Source organism: Polypterus senegalus, chromosome 2, assembly GCF_016835505.1.
Source record: "Polypterus senegalus isolate Bchr_013 chromosome 2, ASM1683550v1, whole genome shotgun sequence".
NCBI lineage: Eukaryota > Metazoa > Chordata > Cladistia > Polypteriformes > Polypteridae > Polypterus > Polypterus senegalus.
The window spans coordinates 92,574,949-92,588,657 of record NC_053155.1 but is presented as its reverse complement, the minus strand read 5'-3'; the positions used below and the strand labels follow the sequence as shown (position 1 = coordinate 92,588,657).

General features: G+C 35.6%; 1 protein-coding gene across 3 annotated transcripts in view; it reads right to left on the bottom strand.

The window, feature by feature from the left end:
- The window catches only part of grm5b (glutamate receptor, metabotropic 5b), a 555,554-nt gene that overhangs the window by 212,003 nt on the left and 329,842 nt on the right, over positions 1–13,709 (bottom strand). The gene's annotated exons all lie outside the window — the stretch shown is intronic.

The window sequence follows — 13,709 nt, the reverse complement described above, 5'->3', positions numbered from 1 at the left end:
GCGAGTTAGTGTCAATGAAGAGGCATTCACACACACTTGAATATAGAAAAAGACGCTTAAGGTAAGAGACAGAATCTTTTTTAAAATCATTCTATTACCTGTCTTTGACAGATACTATGGCTAGTATTAGATAAGTATGAATGACCTCGTCATGCTGTTGTACATTTAAAATGAACAAGCACAAAGATTTGTTTAAACAGGAATTGGGAGATGAAGCTTAATTAGAAACTGAGCGAAAGTCCTATCCTTTGTGAAAGCCTAAATCAGAAACCACAAATTGCAGCTGAAAAAAAATCAAAGCAAGAGGTCTCTATACCGGAAGTCAAAAATAAAGCAAAGTAAACAGCACATTGAAGTAATTCAGTTCAATCTCAGGTAACCTGGGAGTGTAGAGTGGTGATCTTTTAAAGGTTGCGCAAAGACGATGCACACACTGAGTCAGCAACCATGAAATGAAAGACTTACAAAATGGCAAAGCCCATCACATAAAAAAATAAAATAAAATATACAAAGGACCTAAAGCATATTTATAAATATTTTGTTTTTAGTTTCAAAATGTTTCAAAGTTTCAAACAAGTTTCAAAAGAGGTGCATTAAAATGAACAGTACAATTTTGGACAGGAACCAAACCATAACACTTGCCTTCCACCATCCCTGAGTTCCCCACATTTACATTGGTGCCCCAGAAGTGACTTGCTCTGCTGTTCCATGCACAATATTGGGGAATACAATTGACAGTGGCCCACTGACAGTGACAGCACAGCCAGTTTGTCAATCGCCTGGAAGTCGACAGTCTGTTTCCTGTCCTTCAGTATGGAAGCTTTGTTACAATTACAATCTCTACATATCTTACAGATCATTAGAGTATATTGAAGCAGATCAAAGAGTAACAGCCACACAGTGTGTATGCATGAGATACAAAACACATACACAAGCCACAAGCACACAAATAATAACACTCATTGTATGTCACAACTTAGAAACATCAGTTCACATAAGAGAACGGCTTTGGATTGAGAGAGGAAATTGTATGCCTGTGTAAAAAAGCATTAATGAGCTTGAATTTGACTGCTGCTCACTTCTTCACATGTGTGTTTACAGAACAAACTGTTAAAAAATAATATTTAAATTACTGTATATCTCTGTCATTTTGGGATATTTCAGCTAAGCTACAATGTCAATGTAAAGCATTTTATGTTCAATATCAGCAATCATTTAAAATATTTATTTTCAGTCTTTCTGCACGCAAGTGAAAAATACTTTTTAAGTTACTCAGCAGCTAACTGTAAAACCCCTCTAGACTGCTCTACAATCAGGTTAAACACTATGACAATAAAAGGTCACTATGATTTTCTAAGTGGCATCTTGGATTAAATTTGTGAAATGTGTAGCAGTCAATACTACTGGAAAACCAACATCGAAGGGATTCTGTAATTCTCCTCTGAGATGGAACTGTTGGTGTAGGGGTGCATAATGAGTGTTTTACAAACTGTATTCTGCTCTTGTAGCTGCTCTATAACCGTCGCATGCAGTAGGTGGTTAGAATAAAAGTAACTGATATTCATTAAATCACCAAACAAAGGCGGTGAAAGATCAAGACTCTTCAGTGCCATTTATCACGAGGGCTACAAATGACTCTGAAGGACAAACAACAATTTAACTGGTTAATTTCACATGCACACTCTGTTGGATAATACATATGTTTGCTCGTCATTCATATTTTCATTTTTTTCTTAGTTTTGTACAGTAAGTACTCATTTTATTTATTTATGTAGTTGTTTTTATGCTTTGTCTTTTTGAGCTAAAAAAATTATCATGATGTATCTAATTCACTATAACAATGCTTGCTGATGAGAAACCAGTAATGGTCAAAATGTAAGCCACAACAGACAATATTAACAAGGGACATATGTTAATAGCAGTAGAATTTTCTTCTTCAGTTAGGGATATTTTGTTAACAGAATGTCCAAACAGAAGCAAAGGTGTTCAAAGTAACTGAACTAAATTTCTGTTTCTGGCTCTTCTTGCTACCAGTTTTCTTTTGGCTGTCAGTTCCAATGAATCTCTGTTATGGTTTTGAACCTTTACTTAGTGTAGGGAATAAAATATAAAATTTAGGCACCTGATGCTTTTGTTTTTCTTGTATTTTCACACTCAATAGTGTCCTATTTGTGACCAGAGAGCCACTTCATAAAATCTAATCATGTTTTCTGTAGTAATTAGAGGAAAATGATCTAGTTAGTGTAAGATTTGATTGTGGTTTATTATTTTACTCTTGGCATTTTATTGTGTTTGTTTTTCAGGTGTTGACAGGAATGCCTGTCAATTGACTACATTTCTGCTTATCCAATCCCTTTCCTGTACTGGTCATTTATTTTGTCGTAGGCACTGTTGCCATGCTTATAATGATTTCTGTACACTGGTCGGAAAGATGTAAAAGTGAATATCTTTGTTGGACAAAACAGAATGTTTTTAGATCATTCAAACATCATGCAGACAAATAGAGTCCACACTAATGTAGGAAAGTAGTATATAAGGATTATTGAAATTTATTTGACGAACTAACAAATATAATTTTATGTAGTCCTTTCTGTCTGGAACACCATTCAGAACATCTGTTAAAAATGTATAGGTTTATAGGATGAGGAATGTCACAAGTACAGGGAAGTTCTTACTGCATATTATAATCAATAGGCAACATGTAGCCACTCTCCAGTACCTTGATTAGTCAGTATAGCTACCTTACCTCCAAACTTTAAGATGAAGTATAATTTCCTGCTTTTATTTGTTCCAAAAGGTTATTTAAGTAAATAAGAGAACCTTAGTAAGAAGACACATGATTCAAAATGGCTCTTTTATGGTTTAAATATCAGTGCCTTAGCTGAGATATCTCTTTATACAATCATGACTTAATTTATTTTCTGATCCAGATTATTCCAACACAGGATCACAGGGTCCAAGTAATCAATTTCCAGGAAATTATTGTTATGCCATCACCTTTTATTAAAACACTTGTAACGGCGCACTGCACAATAATGTGCAGTTCATCCACTTAACTTGAGCATTCATAGTTTTCATAATCTTTCTCTGTACGTTTAGCATTCATTTGCTCAGAGGTTGATGTGCTGGCTACTTCCTGAGCAGCTTTTCTTTACTCCGCTCCAGTGGCCCTCTTCTTGTCTTCTTTCAACTGCATCTTTTCGTGTTAAAACTGATTAAGTCAGTGTTTGTGTTGCAATTACTTAGTACGTTTTCTTTAATTTTTCACTTAAGCTGGCACTTAAGTCTTCAATCTGCCTCAAGAATGATTTAAGATATGAAAAGGTAGGGTAAGTGACAGCGAAGGTGGTAGGGATGAGAAAACTGGCAGCTGCCGAGAGTTGATTCTACAATAAAATAAAATCAAAATAAAAAGAGGAATAACCTGGGTGGGCTGGCGCCCTGCCCGGGGTTTGTTTCCTGCCTTGCGCCCTGTGTTGGCTGGGATTGGCTCCAGCAGACCCATGTGACCTTGTAGTTAGGATATAGCGGGTTGGATAATGGATGAACCTTGGAGGTCAATCATAACCCTGAAAGTGGATAGTAGACGTCACGTAGTATATGTGTACCAAATTTCAGGTCAACGAACAGCCACGGTAGCGTATTATATAAGAAGATGACCATAGCTGATCTTTTATACATTTATAAATAATATAAATTAACAAAGTTTCTACTGTATTTTAGAAAGTGGCTTGATTTGTGTGCAAACGTTTACTGCCACACTGAATTAGATAAGAAGATGAGAAAAAAAATGGGTGGTTATATTATTCAGGTCTGAGCATCCCTTAGAGTAAACTAGTAGCGGTAGGACACTCCATGTTTTGCCTATATGGGTGTACTGCTGTAGAGAAGTGAGCAGCAAGGGGCAAAATTAGGTAATCAGTTCTAACATGCAACTAAGCCAGGAAACAGGGGTTGTATTCTTAAATTAAAGGTTTTTTTTTTAAATTACATGCTGTGTAAAGGGTTTGAGATGTATCCACACTCATGGGACAAAGAGCCTGATGTGATACTATCTTATTCAGTATTGCACTAGTGACATCACGTGAATTGACCTCTGGGTAGTGTGGTGTACCAACCCGGGACCTACGTCATTAACAACTGCTACCCAAAATGGTAGCACACAAAGAAAAACCAAAATGCCATTGTGGTGTTATAAACTAGTACTCCCTAATCACATAAATCCCATTAAGTTCCAAAAGCACTTCCAAAAATGCCCACTAGAGGGGGATATCACAATTAAATCCTGGCTAGTGATAAGGGAATGAACAGATCATTATAAAATAAAAAAGTTTATTTTCATAAAATGTGCTTTAAAAATAATGAAGCTCCATGGAGCACAGTAACTAAATGAATTGCCCCGAAAACACTAAGGCAATCCAGTGGCAACAAAGTCCCAATACAGTATCCAGAAACATGGTCAGAAACAGAGCAAATAAGGTTAAAAATCCAGAAATCCAAGAAATCAAAGAAACCTAGGTAAACTCCCTAGCATGTTCGAAATGAGCCACCAGAAACTATGGAAGCCCCTTGGGATTTACAGGACGGAGAGCAGTTCCTGGTGGTGATTTGGCAGGTGGCCCTGCCACTTGGGGGATCACCCACAAAACTCACAGAATATAGCAAGGGCAACTGATATATTTAAACAAAATTAGAAATAAAGAAGGATGCACATAAACAAAAGAGGCACAAAACATGAATTTGAACCCCTGTCAAGTGAGGAACCCTGGCTGAGACATGTAAAGTGGGAATTCTAAAGCAAAATGCTAAAATAAAACAATAGGTCTAAACATGGAAATCATTAGATTCGCCATTCCCCAATGGTGGTGTGCCAGCAAATTGATATAACAAGAACATCTGTTGGGAAAATTTAACCTGAAATGAAAATGTAGAACATTTCTCTTTCAAATTATATGATATGTTTAATCACACAACTTAATTTATGCTTTTTAAAATACTGTATCTTGTTGTAGTTACCTTCTGATCTGTGTGCATAAGTAACTAGGCAGGAGATAAGTAGCTCACTTCTGCCTTATAATATTTCACTCAGCAGCAGCAGTATTGAGCATGTTGGCCTATGGTTGCATTGATCATGTCACCTAGAAGCAGTCCCAGCAAATGTGTGGATTTGCAGAAAAATCTGAGGTTCTCTTAAAGTACTAAAATTCTGAAGCATGATGACATGTTGCAAAGTTACAGGACGCCAAGCAGCATACTGATAGAAGAAGACTCCCAAAATATCAATAAGCTTGATGCTCTTAACAAACCTAGAATTACTGTATGTGATAAATAATTCCTCGGGATCTTTCCAACCACTGTAGTGGCCCGTGGGATTTTACTAACAATGACTGTCACTATAACTTAAGGGGAACAAAACTAAACTAAACAAAACTGAAAGTTATCAAAAATAAACTCTGGACAGGGAAGTTATTGAGACTGTGTGCATTTGCAACAATGTCAATTAAAATGGTTTTTGTCTCAGAAGTGGACTGTGGGGATCAGAACTTGCAGCTAAAAAGGCTAGATTCACCTAGTGGACTCTTGACACCCAATGTTTATTGACAACTTTGTGATTCAAAGCAGTATATTTAGGTTCATCTTGCGTATATGTACTGCACATTTATGAATTTGTTGCTAAACCTAAAGAGTTGTTACTAGGTCTATATCCTTAAAGTTACTATTTGTATTTTTAGTTATGACACTGAAACACTTAACATGTAGCTTAACTGTCTTTAAAGATGACTTAATTTTTTCTGCATTTCAATGTGTTTTACTGTATGTTGTTTTGTAGAGAATTGTGCACCCTCTACACTAGACGCTTAATAATTAAATTTAAATGTATTTTCATGACCACAGAATCTATATAAACATGAGTTACAAAGCTACTTTGGAAAGACAGCTGACATTATGATAAAAGAGTACTGATTGAGGGAAATACATATAAGTCATACATTTTTTTTTTGTAATCTAAAAATCTTTCCACCTATTTCAGCTTGTCAAATCACGGTATCTTTACTCATTTGGGTTTAGTCTAGCAAATCAGATGATTTTTAAACCAAACTCCGCATAGGATTAGCAAAAGCATTTCATTATGTTTTTATGTATTACACATCACTATGATAAGATTTAAGAATATAATGTGACACAATGAAGTTTTATTGAGAACAAAGTCACAGATATATAATTATTTAATCTAGATGATTTTGATTATCATTGTTTGTAAGTTTTGTAAAAGAACAAAATTTAACAACATTTATGTGGTTATCATATTAAAATGCATAAAGTAGTATGGAAACTTAAACACCGATAAGCCTGTGAGTTCCTATGAAATTGGACAATCAGTATCACCTGATATACTCCACTCTGTGTCGGTGGGAATTACTGGAGATAACTAGGTGTCTCATTACTATGACACTGCTTAAAAATATGTCTCCCACATATTTTTTAGCATTATTTTAAAAATATTTCAAAGTCAGACACTTTTTATAAATTTGGCAACATGCTAAAACAGTTTTATTTTAGATGTTGCATAATTTCTTACAGAAAATTTTAAAGGTCCTTAAAATTATGAATGCTATATCTGGGAAATACCTCAGAAGAGTTAGAAGAGAAGGTTAGCTGGGAATGGTGGAGACTGCTTTGAACATACATTTTAAACTTTTGTTCACACATGGTTAAACAACTTTACAAATTGAGAACACATTAAAACTGACACAAACTTCATCAATGCGCGTCATATGTCGTGAAATTCTGACATGAATGAATGATCATTCCAGCTCTAGTGTCTATAACATTAAAATAAAAAAAATCAATTGTAATGACAGAATAAAAATATTACTGATATAATGATGTAATTAGTAATGTTATTAAACAAAATATAATAACACAATTACATTAATCACAATAATTATTAATTATATTATCATATATTAGTAATTGGTGTGTATATGTATATTTACATACTGTATATATATTATACACTGTGTATAAAGAGAGCGAGATAGATCTGTTTAAACAAATTTACAGTATATATCTGGACCAATGTATACATGTGAAATGGTTCTTTTCAGAATTCACACACACACACGAATGTAGTATATTTTTATAATGAACTTACTCACTCATCAACAACAAAAATAGAATCCGCTAAGAAAGGACATCTATATATATATATATATATATATATATATATATATATATATATATATACTGTATATACAGATATAGATATATATATTGTGAAAGATAACCCAGGACACAGACAGACGCCAAAACAGCCAGATGTCCAAAATACACGCTTTTATTTTAGTTCTGCACAATACCGCCACAATAACTCACACGGTTCAATGACTTACAATAACTCAGTCCTTTCTTTGATCTTACAGCAGCACTTCCAGGTCCATGTTTCGGGAACTATCTAGGGGTGCTGCCCTCTAGCGTGCAAGGGAAGATATGGCCCCTTTCCCGGTCCTTCCCTTCTCAAGGCATCTGGTGGGGCTAGGTCTCTGTCTGTTTGCTACTATACATATACTACATATATATATATATATATATATATATATATACTGTGGTAGCGAAGGTCTGTGATATGGTTTGAATATATGTAACTAATGATCCACAAAGGGAAAATGAGTCACAGATCTTAAAATAGTTTGATCCTAAGCTTTTTACAACCTGCCAGGTGTCATCATCAGAGGAAAATGATTAGAGATACAGGAATCAAAGGCAATATATAGCTGGTGAAGGATGGGTATGGACGGAGAGTTTGTAAGGGGTATGGGGGTGGATTAGTGAGGTGGAATTTGGAATGTGTTAGTCATTTTTAATAATAAAATATATAAATATGTAAAAACACAAAGCTCCCCAAAACACAACAGGCACAGGTACAAGTCCAGCACAAACACAAGTATTTATTTATTCATGGTAAACTCTTCACAATAGTTTCCCCGTACAGAGCCATGGTACAAAAGCACAAAAAGCACTATAGTCAAAGCACTCAGTCCTTTGACTCTTTTCCACCAGTCACTGCTTCCACTCCTCCTCACACAAGCTTTGTCCTCCTCCTCCTGACTCAAGCTGTGCAAATGAAGTGAGATTGCTCCTTTTATTTATTGTGACCTGGGTGCACTCCTGGGTAAGGCAGAAGCCCTCTTTAAGAGGGCTCAACATTTCCTGCAGCAGTATATAGGTACTACAAACCTATATATATATACCTTAAATAAATATATATATATATATATATATATATATATATATATATATATATATATATATATATATATATATATATATTTAATCCTACAGTATACATCCCTAATTGACTCCCTAACTGAACAGAAATTCTTGACTACTTTGAACAAACCTAAGGAAAAATTGTTTTCACTAATGCATCAATTTCATGGCCCTGAGGCTCAGAAAAATAACCTCATCAAAAAGTTTATTTAATTTTGAAAAATGACTGAAAACTGTGATATTTGGAATATTGGGAATATCTGAATATTTGGAAAGGGGGAACTGTGGAATAGAACAGATGATAGCATGTCCAGGGGTAGCAGAGGTTTGCGTCCTGTCTGTATATGTGTTTTTTTTTATTTCCCTGTTTACATATGTACCACCATGATAGCTATGCTATCTATTTCATGAGAAAAAGAAAATGGTTTACGTAATGCAAGCCTTCATTGCTACTGGTATTCTTTTGTTCATTTATCCATCCATTTTCTTAATCCATTTTTTCCATCACAGTATTATATAGTATATCTTTAATTAGCAGTGCCAACATGCTGGATCTGGGTTGGACATAGGAAGAAACAATTTCACTGTAACATCTATGCATGTCACTACTTTTACTAGCATTGGTCGCAAGGGTGGAGTTAAAAATGGTTGCAAAGGCAGTCCTTCAGAAGGTACATTCTCTTACAAACCTTTAACATTCACCAAATGCCACATTAGTTTAGAGTCACCACGTTAAGGAAAACAACCAGAGAAAAACCATGTAAACACAGGGAGAGCATGCAAAATCTATATAGACAGTGTTCAGTTTGGGAAAATAAACCAAAGACCTCTAGAACTCTGAGCCAGCATTTTAAGAAGTCTGCCACTAATAAATAATTCAGTAAAGCAAGTTATACATAATTTTAATTATGATCATACTTATTATACTGTATGTTCTGCTATATTAGACATCAGAGGAATATACTGTAGGTAAACTGCAGATTAGGTCACTGCCACTGCTAAAGCACAAAATGTTGTCTGTAAAGTGTTTAGCTGAGGCCAGGCTCAACCATCTGTTTTGCCATAGTCAACTGCTTGGATTTTGAGAATATTAAGAATATTTTAAAATAATAAAAGAGAATAGTTAGTTGGCCTACTTTACCCTCTAAAATAAGTAGTTTAACATTGTTTAAATAACTGTGTCATGGCTTTTATACTGTGTGTGATCTTGGAGTATTAAATGAACTGGTCTTTGTTTAATTATTCATTTTTGAATGTGTTGAAAAGTAATTAAAATATAGGCTGACCTTAATTGCATGCTAAAAAGTGTCTATCTTAAAACTACATAAATTAATTTTAACATGTTTCAAGAGATGGTGTAGCAGCTAGAAAAGACTTCACAATTTTTGGATAATTACCATCACCAATGCTGCAGTAAGAATAGATATAATGATACAATTCAAGAGAACATCATTTTCAAGAGCGTAAAATATCAATGAGTAATCGCTCATCGTTCAAGTCGTCAGGTCATCATGTACTTTAACAACTTTTCATGTTTAATTTGTATTTTTGAAGCAAAACTGTACTTGTCCACTAATACTGAATACCTGACATGTTACAAAACATCTTTGAGATCTCTGAGTTGCCTCCAGTTGCTATCAGTCAAGCAAATGTGGCATCTAATTTTAAAAACCACCCTGAGCAATTTATTTTCAGATATAGCAACACATCCTAAATGTTTTTTTTTTCTGGACAGGTTTTAAAAGTCTGAAATGCCTGTGGCTTGTGTTGGCCAGATACATCATATTATAGTCACAGATGTTCTTATTAGTATTGGATTAACCCTGCTATACATAATGAGTAGTTATATTTTTTTTGTATATAATGTCTCATGCTTCAGGAAAGGTGAACTACAGTACATTTTAACAGTATAAAAAACAAACTAAAAGTACAAAAAATTTGCATGACATTAGTACGAGTCCTGGGTAGTGAGAGATGATATGAATTATCCATGGCATTAGGTGGTAGCAGAGAGATCCAAGACTATTTACTTGGGTCCCTGCTCCGTACGTTATCTTTAAATGCAACATTAGTCTCAGAATTGCAGCGATACCGAGAACCACTAGGGGGTGTTCCAGAAAGATGGTCTCAATGTCATGACTCTGAAAGTAGTTTATGGCTTAGGCTTAAAAGTCTCCTCTGGTCACTAATCCAGGATGTGTGGTGTCAAGTGGAAAATAATAGACAAGTGCAAATCTGGTGGGTGAAAAAGCAGTTATAACCGGAAATAGAAGCAATAAGTGGGAGGAGACTATGCTAGTCACCAAAGTGCTAGTCTGGACTTGAACCCGAGTGCAAATAGCCCCAGAGAGGCTTAGACATTTTATTTTTGGTTGTATGTTGTTTAATTGTTTCCAAAAATTTGTACCTCTGTATTGAATTACTTTTGGGTTCAGAGTCTACTCAAGAGTGCTCATATGGCTCATGTATAGTATAGTTCTCTGTCTTTGCTGCCATCTCTTAGAAACACCTTCTCCCTGATCAGGCTGAAGTTTCTACAGATGGCTAGGTATCTTGTGCCATTTTCATCAGGATCCTTACCAAGAAGAAGACAGTCACCCCTTGGATCCTGTTGGCCCTCTTTGATGGAAGCAAATGTGAATGGTGAACCCAGTGAAGCCTGGAGTCATCCCTGATTTAAGACTTGAAAATCCTAGGGGAGCTTCTGGTTAATGTCAGCCTCTGGACCTTTGCACATGTTATATCTTCCATATCTGAACCTAAATGACCAAAATACTAATACTGCTCCAAACTGTGTTATTGGTGTTGTGGTGATGTAGACAGTTCTTAAAACCCCTGCTTGGTTGGATAAGCATTAATAGACATTCAGCATTCTGTGACAATGTCCGATTAAAATTATTGCCTAAGCTTACTTACCATTATTTGTCACATCTGCCAAGGCCACACTCACATAACTGGGGGACAAACACCAAGGCACAATTAGCACCATAGGCACTGGTCCCATTTTTACCATTACCAAGGCCAAAAGGATCTCATTACATGGTATGATCTCTGTTCTGCTGGTGCTTTGGCAGGCCAGGGGATTTATGGCACTTCTGTTCAGGACAGTAGAACCATGAAGTGACCCTTCCTGAGTCACTGCTGAGAAAAGCCAGGGAAAAGAGAGAGGAACACTGCTGCTCCCAATTATCTCAGTATACTAGTGTACTGATTCAGCAACATACACCCAAATACAGTATATACTTGGTATGAAACGACTATGATTAATACTATCATCTGTTATCTACCATAGTGAATCTAATGTGTGCAAACTGTCATGAGAATAACTATGGGAAAGCAGCTGCAGTGAGAGTCCAAAGAGTCTGGGGCAGATCACTGGCAGGCATAGAAAATTTTTACCCAGTATTTTCATCTTTCACAGGTAATGCCTATCATTACAAATAGTCTAATTTACAGAGGACATCACCAAAATCATAAAATGCAAAGCTCTGTCACTATCATCTTACTTCATTTTGTTTGTGGCTATTGACCTCTGCCCCCAAGCTGCCTTGGGGAGGTCCTATCCTACAATGATTTACTTCTTCTCCTTCTAATGATAGTTTTATAGCTGGCTGCTTGAGATAACACTCCCGCATCATCCCATATCAACCATCAGGAGGTTATTGAATTCATAGGCCACATTATTGGAGCACTTTAGGAAATGTCTTACTCATTGTAAATCAAACCATGACAACAACAATAAGAAGAAAGGAGACCCCTCAAAAAAGGCAAACAAAAATCAACGATTTCAAATATTATATAAAAAATGGTCAAGTGTTCCAATGTTTTTATTTTAATAAGGCACTGCATTCAACAATATACAGTTTTTTTTTAGGCCAGGGGTACTCAGCTCTGGGTCTTGAGGTCCCCAGTGGCTGCAGCTTCTTGCTTTAACCAAATTTTTAATTAGAAACCATTTATTCCCTACTAAAATGATTTTATGGGGCTTAGTTTAGTTAACTCGTTTGTTACAATTCAGAACAAATAATTGCCTGTTTTAGTTTTTAACAGTTGCATTTAGGCTTTAGTTGTTGCCTGTGTTCTTAGGATGCCATCAGTCAATAATGAAGTGCAAATGACAAAGGAACCACCAACCAACTCTCCAGCCATCATGTTTAGATTTAAACCTGTGTAAATGCATCATGAAGTATCTGTGTTAATACGGTCATAAAGATTTGTTTTGAAAGAACAGAAGCACTAACAAGCCATATAATTAAATACCAAGTTTAATTATCTGCTAGGCCTGGCTTCTAATTTCAACACTGGTTGAAATGAAAACCTGCTCCCTATGTGGACCTCCAGAACTAGAACTGGGTACCCCTTTATTAGGGTATATAGCATGAAATGCAGAATACAAGTCAAAGATATTATGTTTAAGCTGTATACCGCATCTCACTATTGAAGTGAGTCTCCATGTTATAAGAAAGACATAGCAGTGCTTAAGAAAGAACAGAAAGAGCAATTAGGCTGATTCCAGGACTGCAAGGTTTGAACTCTGAGGAAAGACTGAAGTAGTTTAACCTATTCAGTTTAAGCAAATGAATGGGTTTTGTTTCACAATCTTCTCCAGGGTGCGGTTATCCCTATTGCTTGTACACTTTTTTCTACCACATCTTGTCTCCTCTCTATTAATGTGCTTGGACACAGAGCTCTGTGAACAGCCAGCCTCTTTAGCAATGGCCTTTTGTGTCTTGCCCTCCTTGTGCAAGGTGTCAATGGTCGTCTTTTGGACAACTGTCAAGTCAGCAGTCTTCCCCATGATTGTGTAGCCTACAGAACTAGACTGAGAGACCATTTAAAGGCTTTTGCAGGTGTTTTGAGTTAATTAGCTGATTAGATTGTGGCACCAGGTGTCTTCAATATTGAACCTTTTCATAATATTCTAATTTTCCGATATACTGAATTTGGGACTTTCATTAGTTGTCAGTTATAATCATCAAAATTAAAAGAAATAAACATTTGAAATACATCAGTCTGTGTGTAATGAATGAATCTAATATACAAGTTTCACTTTTTGAATGGAATTACTGAAATAAATCAACTTTGTCATGATATTCTAATTTTATGACCGGCACCTGTAATAATTGGTGAAATTACTGACATTTTTAAAATGATGAAAGGAAGACAGTGGTTCCCAATAATTATTTTAAAATAAGTTTTTCAACAAGAACTCAAGGACACTGATAGAAGCATTAGAATTATTTTTTTCACAAATACAGCCATAGACATATGGAATAAATTGCCTGATAGTGTGTAGAGAGCAGGACTTTTGGAAAAATTAAGTGAATCGGTTTGGCAAACTGTGTACTAATATGCACGTTTGGTTGATTAGTGACTTTTAATGGGCTTGGTGTGAGTAAGCACAAGTGATGTTGGTGGGTATATACTGTATATACTAC